The sequence below is a fragment of the Balaenoptera borealis genome, assembly GCF_965194805.1.
Source record: "Balaenoptera borealis genome assembly, chromosome: 10".
NCBI classification, from domain to species: domain Eukaryota; kingdom Metazoa; phylum Chordata; class Mammalia; order Artiodactyla; family Balaenopteridae; genus Balaenoptera; species Balaenoptera borealis.
The window spans coordinates 85,264,577-85,278,583 of record NC_138874.1 but is presented as its reverse complement, the minus strand read 5'-3'; the positions used below and the strand labels follow the sequence as shown (position 1 = coordinate 85,278,583).

The 14,007-nt window shown below is 43.4% G+C and overlaps 1 protein-coding gene across 1 annotated transcript in view; it reads right to left on the bottom strand.

Annotated features, from left to right (window-relative positions):
• LOC309604781 (uncharacterized protein) overlaps positions 1-14,007 on the bottom strand; it is a 138,335-nt gene that overhangs the window by 6,691 nt on the left and 117,637 nt on the right. Inside the window, exon 9 of the mRNA XM_082339738.1 lies at positions 3,292-12,153. The gene's annotated coding sequence lies outside the window, so the exon portion shown is untranslated. The remainder of the gene's footprint in view (positions 1-3,291; positions 12,154-14,007) is intronic.

The window sequence follows — 14,007 nt, the reverse complement described above, 5'->3', positions numbered from 1 at the left end:
TTGCTTCATAAATTATGAACTGGACTGCTCATCCCCACTGATCAACTGGATCGAAATGCTTGTTAACCAAACTTCGGTTGAGTTGCTTTCCTTCCTCCAAGCCCCTGAACTTGGGCCCACGATCAGCCTGAGCCAGCATACAGAGAACAGACTGGGCTCAGCATAAATTATTCTCTGATCTACAGTCTGATCGTGCCACCCTTTCATTCAAATTTCCCACATTTGGTTCTTTCCAGGCCTGTTCATGCCTCTCTATTAAAATAAGACCAAAAGCAAGCAAAAAAACCCTGTATTTGCCTGACCCTTGAGACCCCTGCAGGTTCTCCCTGTTGCAATTGTCCTCCCTCCTTTCCCATCACAAGAATCCCTCTACCCCCCTTGCAAAATTTTTTTGAAAAACGTCTCTCCCAGCTAAGTCCAGATTTGTTTTTTGTTTGATCATGTCCTTATGCATCCTATATTAAATATTTTGCACAATTTCTGACAATAAAGTGTGCTGTCTAAAATATTGTTTATGAACAGAATTATTATCTGGTGGATGATGCCCTCTCACAGGACAAGAATTAAGCAGCCACTGAAGTGACCCCAAGTCACTGGGCAGTGAGATGCTAGACGTCAGGAGTAAGGTCTCTAGTCTGTCTTGTCTTCCATGATACCACACTCAAGTTTTTCTTCTTCTTCAGCCTATGCCTTCATAGGCTCTGATGTTCTGCAGGGTTGGGGCTGGGTGTTCTTCTCTCCCTACTCTATCAGCCATTCCCATGGCTCAGAGGACCATCTACATGCTTATGTGCCCCCAGTTTATATCTTTTTATTGGCTTAATAATATTCATCATATCTATCTATCTATCTATATCATATTTTGTTTATCCATTCATCTGTTGACAGACACGGGTCATTTTTACCTTTTGGCTACTGTGAGTAATAATGCTATGAACACTGGTATACAAATATCTGTTCGAGTCCCCTGCTTTCAATTCTTTTGATATATTCCTAGGAGTAGAATTATTGGGTCATATGGGAGTTCTCTGCTTAACCTTTGAGAAACCACCAATCTGTTTTCCACAACAGCTACCATTTAATATTCCTACCTTCTCCACATCCTCACCAACATGCTATTCCCCCCCTTTTTTTTCTTTTCTTTTTTTACAGCCATCCTAATTGGTGTGAAGTGGTATCTCATTGTAGTTTTGATTTGATTTCCCTAATGACTAATGATATTGAGCATCTTTTCATGTGCTTATTCACCATTTAATACCTTCTTTGGAGAACTGTCTATTTAAGTCCTTTGACTATTTTTGAATTGGGTTTTTTGTTTTTTTGTTGTTGAGTTTTAATGCTTTATAGATTCCAGATATTTGTCTCTTTTCAGATAAACAATTTGCAAATATTTTCTCCATCCTATAAGTTGTCTTTTCACTTTCTTGATAGTATTTTTTGATGCACAAAAGTTCTTGATTTTGATAAACTCCAATTTAAAAAGATAATTTTTTTTTTTTTTTTTTTTTTTTAAATTTTGGTCTGAGATGCTGGAGAAATAGATTGCCATTAACTGAGATGAAGATGATCATGGGTCAAACAGTTTTTTGGGATTTTTTTTGTTTTGTTTTGTTTTTAATTTTTATTTATTTATTTATTTTTGGCTGTGTTGGGTCTTCGTTTCTGTGCGAGGGCTTTCTCCAGTTGTGGTGAGCGGGGGCCACTCTTCATCGCTGTGCGCGGGCCTCTCACTGTCGCGGCCTCTCTTGTTGCGGAGCACAGGCTCCAGACGCGCAAGCTCAGTAGTTGTGGCTCACGGGCTTAGTTGCTCCGCGGCATGTGGGATCTTCCCAGACCAGGGCTCGAACCCGTGTCCCCTGCATTGGCAGGCAGACTCTCAACCACTGTGCCACCAGGGAAGCCCCAAGATAATTTTTTTAAAAGGCTAAAATCATGACTCTTGTACACATATAAAATTACTGCACATCAGAAATTTTTACTTACCTAATTCATGAGGCAAGCAGCAAGATGTTACCCCCCAGTTCAAAGGAGAATTTAGAGAACACACATATATAGGCAATCAGGAAAGTTAATATGAATTTACAAATGGATGCAAAACTGATCAATATCCACAGGGCAATAATCAATTGCACCTCCACTAGACAAAATTCATTTGCGTCCCTATTGACATGACTCATTTGTATTGCTATCAGTTTTATACAACTTAAAAAGTTGTATAAAATAGCTCAAAGACAATGAAAGTCTCATAACTTGATTGGGTGCTAGACAGGATACCTAGTAATCCATTTTCCTTTTTCAAAGTCTTTCATAAGTTTTCCTGATGCCACCCCAGGCCACTCCCAGCGTTATCCCAGCAGTGAGGTGAACAAGGTGCTCTCCAACTGCCTCAAGTCTTTCAGCACTGGGATAGCTGCTGCCGGCAGTTAGTTCAGTTCAAGGACTAGTCATTAAGTGCCAGGTGGTGGAGGTGTAGCTATCCAGCCACTCTTGCTACAAACACTGAATATTTACTGTGAGCCAGCATTATGCTACAAGCACAGTGGGGAACAAGGCTGAATAGTCTCTGCCCTCTTGAGCTTTACTGTCCAAACAGGGACAGGAAGAACAAATGAATAAACAAGTAGAATAATTACAAACTGTGATAAATGCAATGAAGGAAAACAGCTGCCAGCACAGCGAATCACCCAGAGGGGCCTACGTAAGCAGGGTGGTCAGGACTGATCTCTCGGAAGAGAACATTTAAGCTGATACTTGAAAGATGAAGAGAAGCCAGCCATTCCGAGTGTGGAGTGTGGCAGGAAGCCAGCCAAGTAGCTGATCTGCAGTCTGTCCTCACCCTCTGTACTTTTAGGACAGGTCTGCAGCAGTCGCAATTACTGTTTACCGCTGCCCTGGTGTGCAGGAGGCCGGAAAGCCCAAAGCCTGCCCTCCCAGCTGCCTTTGAGTCTCAGGTTCAAAAAATTTCAAGGGGAAGAGAAGGAGCCCTCCCAAACCAACTCACCCTCCTTCCTCTTTGGTCCCAGTTTTCCTCTAAATACCCCCTATCTGCTAAGTGAAACCTGAAATGTCAACATGCAAACAACAGTTGAACCCACAAAAAGAGAAAAACGGCTTTAACAATGCAAATGAGTGGGAGAATTAACACATTAGGGTGACTGTGTAAAATAATCAGCTCTTTTGCTGAACTGATTTGATTAGAAAGTTGCAAAGCACAGGGATCTTCCAGGCAAGAGGAAAGTCCAAGGGTGGTGTGGGGCAATGCGGCACCAGAATCAATGGCACCTGCCTCACCTTTTTGTCCAGGGTCTGGGCAATAGGTCATCACTGTTCCAAAATCATGTCGTGCTGCTCCATGACTCTCACCAGGATGCTGGCACACGAAGGGCAAGGTTGGGAACCATCTGCCCAAGTTGGAGTGCTGCAAGTGAACGGGCTCCTAGGGACAGGCAGGAGAGGAAGGAGAAGGCGGAGGACAGAGTTTGGGGCATTGATCTGGGTAGGAGAGGAAACAGGAGATTGAGAACAGCAGACGAGGAGAGCCCACAGAGCCAGAGAAGAATGTTGTATCATAGCAACCGAGGGAAGTGTTTAAAGAAAGGAAGTGGCTGATTATGTCAATACAGAGGGACTGTTTCTCAGAATGTATGTGCCTCTGGGAATACCCACCTCAGAACCACGTGGGGGGTTATTAAGAATTCAGACTCCTAGGCCTCAGCCACCCCTGGTTTGGAACCTCTGTCTCTGGAGCCAGGAACTGGCATTTTAATAGGTGCTTAGGGATTCTGACGTATGTTCCAAGTTGTGTTTAAACACGTGGGATGTAGAATTAGAGCTGGGTCTGATTCTGGTTCCTTCATTTCAGCTGTTGGGCAAATTATTTAACCTCTATGAGCCCTAGCTTTTTAAAATCTGAAATATTACCTACTACATAGAATTGATATAAGGACAATCTTCATATGAGATTTTATATATATATATATATAATATATAATATATATATATATTATATATTATATATACACAGTGCTTAGCACAATGCCTGGAACACAGAAGTCAATCAACGTCAACTGCTATTATTACATAATAAAGAAAGGCCACTGGATTTGGGAAGAGGGTAATTTAAAATTTTCCAGAGAGTTTCAGTAGTGGAGCTTGGGAATTTTCTGGGAATTAAAAAGGAAATACATGGATAAGAAGTAGAAGCAGCAAGTGAAGATCAAGTTCAAGCTCAGAAAAATTTGCAGCAGGAGGAAAGACATTTGGCTTGTTAGAACTGGGTAATGTTGGTAGGAGAAAGGTTATTACTAAAATAGCAGTGATGCATATGGTCACCTTATTTTTGATAAAGGAAGCAAGAGTATACAATGGAGAAAAGACAGCCTCTTCAATAAGTGCTGCTGGGAAAACTGGACAGCTACATGTAAAAGAATGAAATTAGAACACTCCCTAACACCATACACAAAAATAAACTCAAAATGGAATAAAGACCTAAATGTAAGGCCAGACACTATCAAACTCTTAGAGGAAAACATAGGCAGAACACTCTATGACATAAATCACAGCAAGATCCTTTTTGACCCAACTCCTAGAGAAATGGAAATAAAAGCAAAAATAAACAAATGGGACCTAACAAAACTTAAAATCTTTTGCACAGTAAAGAAAACCATAAACAAGACGAAAAGACAACCTTCAGAATGGGAGAAAATATTTGCAAATGAAGCAACTGACAAAGGATTAATCTCCAAAATTGACAAGCAGCTCATGCAGCTCAATATCAAAAAAACAAACAACCCAATCCAAAAATGGGCAGAAGACCTAAATAGACATTTCTCCAAAGAAGATATACAGATTGCCAACAAACACATGAAAGGATGCTCAACATCACTAATCATTAGAGAAATGCAAATCAAAACTACAATGAGGTATCACCTCACACTGGTCAGAACGGCCATCATCAAAAAACCTACAAACAATAAATGCTGAAGAGGGTGTTGAGAAAAGGGACCTCTCTTGCACTGTTGGTGGGAATGTAACTTGGTACAGCCACTATGGAGAACAGTATGGAGGTTCCTTAAAAAACTAAAAATAGAACTACCATACAACCCAGCAATCCCACTACGGGGCATATACCCTGAGAAACCGTAATTCAAAAAGAGTCATGTACCACAATGTTCATTGTAGCTCTATTTACAATAGCTAGGACATGGAAGCAACTTAAGTGTCCATCAACAGAGGAATGGATAAAGAAGATGTGGCACATAGATACAATGGAATATTACTCAGCCATAAAAAGAAACAAAATTGAGTTATTTGTAGTGAGGTGGATGTACCTAGAGTCTGTCATACAGAGTGAAGTAAGTCAGAAAGAGAAAAACAAATACCGTATGCTAACACATATATATGGAATCTAAAAAAAAAAAAAAATGGTTCTGATGAATGTAGGGGCAGGACAGGAATAAAGACACAGACTAGAGAATGGACTTGAGGACACGGGGAGGGGGAAGGGTACGCTGGGATGAAGTGAGAGAGTAGCATTGACATATACACACTACCAAATGTAAAATAGATAGCTAGTGGGAAGCAGCCGCATAGCACAGGGAGACCAGCTCGATGCTTTGTGACCACCTAGAGGGGTGGGGTAGGGAGGGTGGGAGGGAGACGCAAGAGGGAGGAGATATGGGGATATATGTATATGTATAGCTGATTCACTTTGTTATAAAGCAGAAACTAACACACCATTGTAAAGCAATTATACTCCAATAAAGATGTTAAAATAAAATAAAATAGCAGTGATGGGAGGGTGCTTGAAGGATGGAATAAGGGAAGTTTCAGTGGTGCAGATTGAAGACACTAGAAAAAAACAGATTTGGAGTAGGAGCTCAGTCCTGGAGCAGATGGGAAGGAGGTTCAGAGGACAGGTAGTGGGCTGGATACAAGTTAGAGAAGCTAACCTATTTCCCCTGATATCTGAGGAAAGAATTAGAGCAGGAGTTCACCAAGTGTGGACTCTGGTCCAGCAGCCTCAGTACCACACCAGTTTGTTAGACATGCAACTCTCCCGCTCTGCCCCAGACCTACTGTGTCAGAAACTCAGGGAAAGGGGCAGCAATCTGTGTTTTAATAAGCCCTCCAGGCAATTCAATGCACCTGGAGTTTGAGAACCACTGAACCAGGGAATAGTTGGAGAGGCCAGGACCTTGGATGCAAAGTCATGCAGTGCCTCAGACAAGGCCATCTGCTGAGTGTGAGGGTGGCAGGGGGAGTACGTGGAGGCTGAAGGCACAGAGAAGGAGGTCTGGGACACCTGTTAGAGGTGGACACGCACGAGTCAACTAGAGATACGTGCAAGTGTTGCCAAACTACAAGATGCTGCAAAAAGTTTATGTCTTACAATAACAATGCATCTGAGTTGACTAGGAAAATAATGTAAAATATTCAAAAAGTCATATGTACCGAGATAGTTATGATATTGAAAGACTAAACAATTGCCCAACAATAACAGGGGAAGGGACTTCCCTGGTGGCACAGTGGTTAAGAATCCGCCTGCCAATGCAGGGGACACGGGTTTGAGCCCTGGTCAGGGAAGATCCCACAGGCTGCAGAGCAACTAAGCCCATGAGCCACAACTACTGAGCACGCGCGTCACAGCTACTGAAGCCTGCGCACCTAGAGCCCGTGCTCCGCAACAAGAGAAGCCACCGCAATAAGAAGCATGTGCATCGCAACGAAGAGTAGCCCCCGCTCGCCGCAACTAGAGAAAGCCCGCGCACAGCAGCGAAGACCCAACACAGCCAAAAAAAATAAAAATAAAAATAAAATAACAGGGGAGGAATTAGCAGAGTCCCAAGGCATTCATTAACACCCTCTGAAGACTGAGACACTGAGAGAAAACGTCTATGATACATTGTTGAATTATTGCACAATGACAATTATGTTTTTTAAAAAAAATACTCTTGGGGGAATGATTGGAAGTTTTAAATACATAGATTGCCAAAGGCCACTGAGACCAAGGATATGGCTATTGAGTTTGCCACCATGGAAAGGAGTGGCCATTGTTAGGTGTAGGTACTGGTGAGGGCTTCTGGATTAGCTGGGCTTTAATCTGGAAGTTGACTGCCATGGGGTGGTGTAGGGGACCAGGAGCAGCTTCCGGGCAGTCGCAGTGGCTCAGAGCCAGCGCAGATAGGATGGAAACATTTAGGTTTACTCAGAGCTCTTGAGACCACAGACTTGTCTGGAACAGAGGAACGCTATGGAGAATAATAGGAGATGGCCTTGGAAAGCCAGCATGGTGACCTTTCCAAAACCAAAACCTGGGACCCGAGGCCTGCCAAGTTTGTAGATGCCATTGGGATTGTGGGTCAGCATATTTGAATCTGGGCACTCCTGGGTTGTGTGAGACCAGGGCCATCACGTTGGATCAGTAATTCCAAGAGATCATTTACAGTTGGAGACCTCAGTCCCCAGTCATCTTACAGAGAAGGAAAATGAAGGCAAGGGAAGTTTAACCACTTGCCCAAAGTCATACAGCTTTAATGCTGCAAAGGCCAAGGCTAAAGTGAGGTCTCCTGTTTTAATACCACGCTTCTTGGATGAAGGACCCCGAAACTTGGGCTGAGATGAGATGCACTAGGTAACAGGGACTCGTGATAAATCGCCATGCAGGGAAGCAACAGGGTGAGTGGCATGTCTGAGGACGAACAATGATGTGTGAACTGGACAGAAAGAGTCTGAAGGGAGGGGATTGTTGGGGAACCAGCAGCAACCTCTGGGCACGTGGCCAGTTAGGGCCTGGGCCCAATTACTGGCTGTGAAACGAGACCGGAAAGAACTACGGAGAGACATGGCATCCCTCACGCCACACTTTCCCCAATTTCCTTCTGTCTGTTCCTCAGAATTCACTTCTTTGCCTTCAAGGCTGATTTGTGGACACAGCTCAGCACAAACTTTAGCCGCTTGTAGATCTTTTAGACATGTTTTTCTAGGCCATGCTCTACATTCTTCAGAGCCAGTGCTATACCCACTGGGAACTGAAAGGAATCAGGCCCACTATAAACTGTGAGTGGTTCTGAACTTGTGGCTTTCTACAAATGATGTGGCATTTAAATAGGAAGCTGAGGAAGCAGAGAGGCTGAGAGTGTCTCACCCAAATACCACTCTTTCTGTCCCACTTCCAGCACCTCTGATATGCCCTCAAGCCTCCACTGTCCTTTGCTCCCATCAGCACGAAACGAGAGGCATCACATTCAGACCATTTATACTGAAAGGCACCTTGGGGGTCACCCAGGCTAAGCCCCCAGGGACCCAGGAACACAGGTGACCCAGGTGAAAAGAAGACCGGAACCCACGTCTCCTGATGCCTTCTCTGAACTACAACCTTTCTCTCTTCTCTCATTCCCCCTCCCTCAAATGCAACCTGAAATATATTTCCAAAATTTTTTTAAAAGTCAGTTCAAAATTGTACTATATTTTTTCTGTATACATACATACATTTGTGTGTGTGTGTGTATATATATATATATGTATATATAACTGTACTATATGCATATTCAAACACAGATTAGAGCCAATAGAAGGAGATAAAGGTCCGCTAAACGCACAGAAATCAAATATCACCTTAAATACAGTAACTGAATAGCATCCTCTAAGTCAAATTACCTTAAGGGGTGGGAATGAAGACCTTTTCCCTTTATGCTATGTCTGCCATCAGAAGTGATTGATCCCCGTGCTTTTCTTTATCATATTACCGTTCCTCCCTTTAGAACTGCATTTTGTTGTTCCTTGTTCTTGTCTCATTTTCTTTCAGGACCAAACCTGCTGAAAGGAAAAGACCTTATTGTATTTATCTTTGCGTGCCTCCTGGTTCTTGGTATTGTTGGGGCACAGTTGTTTGTTCTTCATAAGGTTTTGGCACAGTGCTCACTCTTCGTAAATATTTGTAGAATGACAGGGCATCAAATGACTTGCATTCAATATTGTTGCAACATTTCCCTTCACCACTTAAAGGAGGAAAGTCCAATAGTGCAATGAATGTGCCACATCAACTGGTGAATTTAACAACCTGATTTCTAAAGAAAACACCTGAGGAAGCTATGGGCTCAGACCCACAGTTCTGAAATCTAAATCCCACGGATGAGTCTGAACAGTGGAATCAAGTCTTGGGAAGCAAATTAAAAATTCAACCCATGGCAATTTGGGAAGAATCAAATAAAATGTCCATTTGCCAATTTGACATTGACATGTAAGCCAATTTCCCTTTCCATAATCAATGAGTCGTTTTGAGGCAAAAAAAAAAAATCCTCAGGACTGTATTTACTTACAATATTTGTAAGGAAACTGCCTGCTTGCTTTCCTGTAAGAGAGGGGCAGAGCAGTTCCTAGACTCTTCTCAAATGCTTCAGCTAAAAATTTAAATAAGCACCAGTGCCAATAATTGGAAATGAGGAGAAAAATTATGCCAAATACTTGGCACCAGCTGCAGCAATTAAGTAAGCACCTGCTTTATGCTTCATCTGCTGTCACCCCCTCCCTGCTTCATTTAGGCTGGTTTCTGGTTTTTTTGAGAATAAAGTCACCTCATTGCACAAGCACACAAACCTCTTTTTTCCTTTCTCTCTTTTTTTTTTTTTTTTTTTCTGTCATTAACTGGGGCAAACTGAATGGCAGGAAGATCCAGACAAGGACAGGGTAGTAGTAAAGACACTTAAATTTCTAAAATCTAGAGTTTTAGGGAATGTTGGGGGCAGATGTAACCATAGCGATTAGCTCTGGTAGAAGAGTACCGATGTGCACTGCTGTACTGAGCAGCAGATCACACCCTCCCAGGGAGACCCTGCAAATGAAGATGTGGATTCGATTTCTGGAAGCAAGACTCCTATTGGCTTCATCATGAACCTTAGCTATGGCAACCAAAGCAAGTTCCTCTGCAGAGATGTAGGCTCGAAAAAACGATGCCATCAAATAGTTCTCGACTGTTAGTACAGGGCTAGTATGAGCATCAGATGAGATGTGAACGAGGTGACAGTGCTTTGAAAAGTTGAAAGGATTATGCAAATGTGAGGCAGGTATTAATATTAAAAATGTTTATTGAAATCCATCTAATAGAAACCAGACAGGAAGCGTATTCATCCCCTGGAAGTGAATTAGCACTTTTCAGAGCCTTGAGTGAACATTTCCTCGTTCCCCTTTTATCTTGTCTGAAAACGCTGGCTAATGATGCCTACATTAGAGGTGATTGGGAGGCTTAAATGAGGCTAAATGAGATAATGTACGTGAAGCACCTTGTTCCACGCCGCTTTTATAAAAGACGCTTAATAAATGTGAATTGATTTCAAGGGGGAAAATCAAGCTCATTATCCTGAGAATTCTTTGTACTTGCAGCCCACCAGTAGATGCTTCACATTAAATTACACGTTTCCAAGACAGAAAAATGGAAAGGTCACCCTCAAACAGTACATAATCAGTGAAGCTGATTGCTTCTTACACATAGAAAACAGACATGGAACAAAGACATCCATCCTTCCATTCATAGGGGTCAAAGTCACAATTCCTTTCTTTCCATACTGATTACCTGTTCAGGGGAAATACTAAAGCTGCTTTTGAATTCCCTCTAACACAGCTAGATGCCCGCAAAGGAGAGATTCTGAGAAGCGAGTAAGAACTTCCACTCACAGTCAAGAAGCTCCGTGGGGGCAGAAACGTCTCTATCTGTTCCCTGCCACATTCCAGTGCTGACAAGCCTGCCCGGCACACAACAAGCACTCAGTCTACATTTATCGAATGAGTTCAGCACATGGGTGATATGAAGAAGAAAATAAGATATCACATTAAAGGGGTTTTGTTTCATCAATTTAATTGGCACATGTTGCTTCATCTGCCTTTGGTGCAAAATGAAGCCACATTTGTTTCAGTGCTCAAACCATAACGATTCTAAAGTTTCATCTTGTTGATCAGGAGAGTCTATTCCACTCTCACTAGTGTACTTGTCCCGTTAATAAGAGCAAGAGCTCCGGGAGAACGGAGTCCAGAGTGGTTAACCTATTCACTGTTAATTAGTTAATACTGCCTGACAGAAGAAGAAAACAGAAAGTCTGGTCAGTCTACCAAGGGGCTCTGCTGTCTGCTGTTTGCACTGCTTTACATTAGTGCAAAAGAAGTAAAGTCCAGTTGTCTAGAGTGAGGCTCGGTATATTTTGGATATTGCTACAGTACCAAGACAGCCAACCATTGACAGTCCTAAGAGATGCTTAGGGAGCGTCAGGAGAGAATGTCTCTTTCTCTGTGCCCACCTTGCAACCTCTGCACCAAACAGGCCTGTGCTTCTGGTGTTACAGCACCCAGAATTTTCAATGTACACACACAGAGCCACCTTGCCCCTAAGGCAGGTCCACGGTACTTGGTGGCTGGATCAGCAGCCCAGCATCAGCCTTATAACGTTCCCAGAACCCCTTCCTTGATTCTCTTCTCCCTGGAGAGCTTAAAAACTCTGAGCTCAAGTTCAAGGAGATAACATTTAAACAGAACCCTAAGGGTGGGAAGGAGAAGAGGAGGTGGGCATGCTAGAAAAACAAACAGTATCACCAAAGACAGAGTAGGTTTTTTGCCCCCAGGTTTCTGGCAAATTGAATGTATAGGTCTCAAAAGTCAATGGTAAGGGAAAGGGGAATAAAATTAAAATGGGTTTTGGGCACACATAGGGAGGGGCAATGAGTGGATGGGTCAGGACCTGGAGCAGGGGTATGTCCTTCCTTGGGCATCACATCTTCTCCAATCCATAGTCCTCCACGGTGAAGTCCCCTTCTGTCACAACTGATGGCTTGACAAGGGTGCCATACTTGGCCTGGCATTCAAAGTATTATTTCCCATTCGCACTATCATCATTTCCCCCTAGTGGCTCATCATAGTGGACAACAATCCAGTAGCCAGGCTTGAAATCTGTGAGTCTTACATACATGATGGTTCCCCAGTGAGGGGCCTGCCCAGGCATCTACACCTCACAGCGCTGACCTTGGGGATGGCACCAGCCTGGGCCTTCTCCTCGGTGAGGTACTGGGTAATCTTGGCCTCAAGCAACCTTCATTCAGTTGGACATGGAATTCATGCAGGAGTAGGGAGCTGGGGATGTCATAGAAAGGCAGGGCTATTTGGAGGGGTCTAAAATTGGGAGACATAGGGGAATACAGAGGGGTCAATGTTTTAAAAAGCTGTCATTCTCTCCATGGGATATAAAGATACCCTGGAAAGGTGCCATTTGTACCACCTTTTAGACTTGGGGCAAGGAACCAGAACCCACCACCACCACTTCTGTGTTCTGCAGAGCAGTGGTAGCCTCAGGGAGGCCTTAGAGAGCTACAAAAGCACACTGGGAATAGACAGTCTTCCAAACTGTTAGCGTAGCATCTCCTAGACTGGTCTATCATGTAATATGGACTAATTAGTTCTATGATAGGAATAGGTTAAAGGTATTACAGGAGCCCTTGGAAAGATACTCAAGTCAGTCTAGGACAATCAGAAAAATAATTGTGGTCATGAGAGTGAACTCCTCAAAATCTTATCTATCTTGAATGATAAAGGAGTACATTCATTTGTCCATCTGGCCAAGGAGAATGTGACTGGCCACGATCGGCTTAGACCAATCCTTTCGTTTGTCCTCTTCCCTCGCCATAAAATAGGACCACCAAGGGAGTGAAAAAAAATTCCCAATGTCTAGGCCCACCCCAGTGATTCTAGACCCATCTGGGCTGAAGAAACAATGAATGAGAAGGCCTGGAGAACAGGGTGAGTTTATGGAGGTATTCATAGTTCTACATGCTTGGAACACAGAATAGGGAAGTAAAAGCCTCAGGTGACACACTTGGGACACCACTGCTCAGTGGGACATGGAAGTGGTGGTGTAGCTTCTAATTCCCTGTCCTCAAGTCTAAAATGTGGTAGATGTCCCTGCAGCTATATCACAGCAGATGCTATTAAACAAGAGAATCTTAAAGGAATCTTTGAGAAAATGTACAATGGTTAAGGGTTCAGGGTCTGCAGCAGCACAAGATGAGCTCAATTTTATCATCTAACACATGGGGACCAAGCCAGGGAGCCAGACCTGCACCTTTGGAGGGAATCAAGTACATTACGAAGGTACCACCCTTGGATTATCTTGTCCTCACCCACTATTGTCTCTCCATTATAGTCCTGAAAACCATAATGTCCACGTTACCTCATAAATTTCAGGAAATGCCCAAGCTTAGGGAATGTGCTCAGGAGAAGAGACAGTTTCTTTTCTAGTTGCAAAGTCTAATATTTTGCAGTCATGTTCTTGGGCTCTACCAAGAATGTATCATACCAAGAACTTATCCAGGTTCTACCACTCATTTGCTATGTGCTATTAGGCAAGTTACTTCACTTGTCTAAAACTCAGTTTCATCTGTAAAATGGGGGTAATGATGCGTTGTTATGGAAGATGCTATGTGTTCACCATGCCTTGTTTCCTTTTTCTCCTGGTCATATGCGTAGTGGACATTTCCCAACCTCCCTTGCAGTTAGGTAGGGCCATGTGACTGAGCTCTGGCCAACGGAATGTGGGCAGAAGTGATGCGTGCCACATCCAGGCCTCGACCTTAAAAACCCTCCCATGGGCTTCTCTGGTGGCACAGTGGTTAAGAATCCGCCTGCCAACGCAGGGGACACGGGTTTGAGCCCTGGTCTGGGGAGATCCCACATGCCGTGGAGCAACTAAGCCCGTGCGCCACAACTACTAAGCCTGTGCTCTAGAGCCCGGGAACCACAACTACTGAGCCCCTGTGCCTCAACTACTGAAGCCCGCATGCCTAGAGCCCGTGCTCTGCAACAAGAGAAGCCACCACAGTGAGAAGCCCGCTTACCGCAACAAAGAGTAGCCCCCGCTCGCAGCAACTAGAGAAAGCCAGCACACAGCAACGAAGACCCAACACAGCCAAAAAATAAAAAATAATAAAAAATAATAAAAAAAGGAACCCTCCCATGGGATCCTCCCCACAA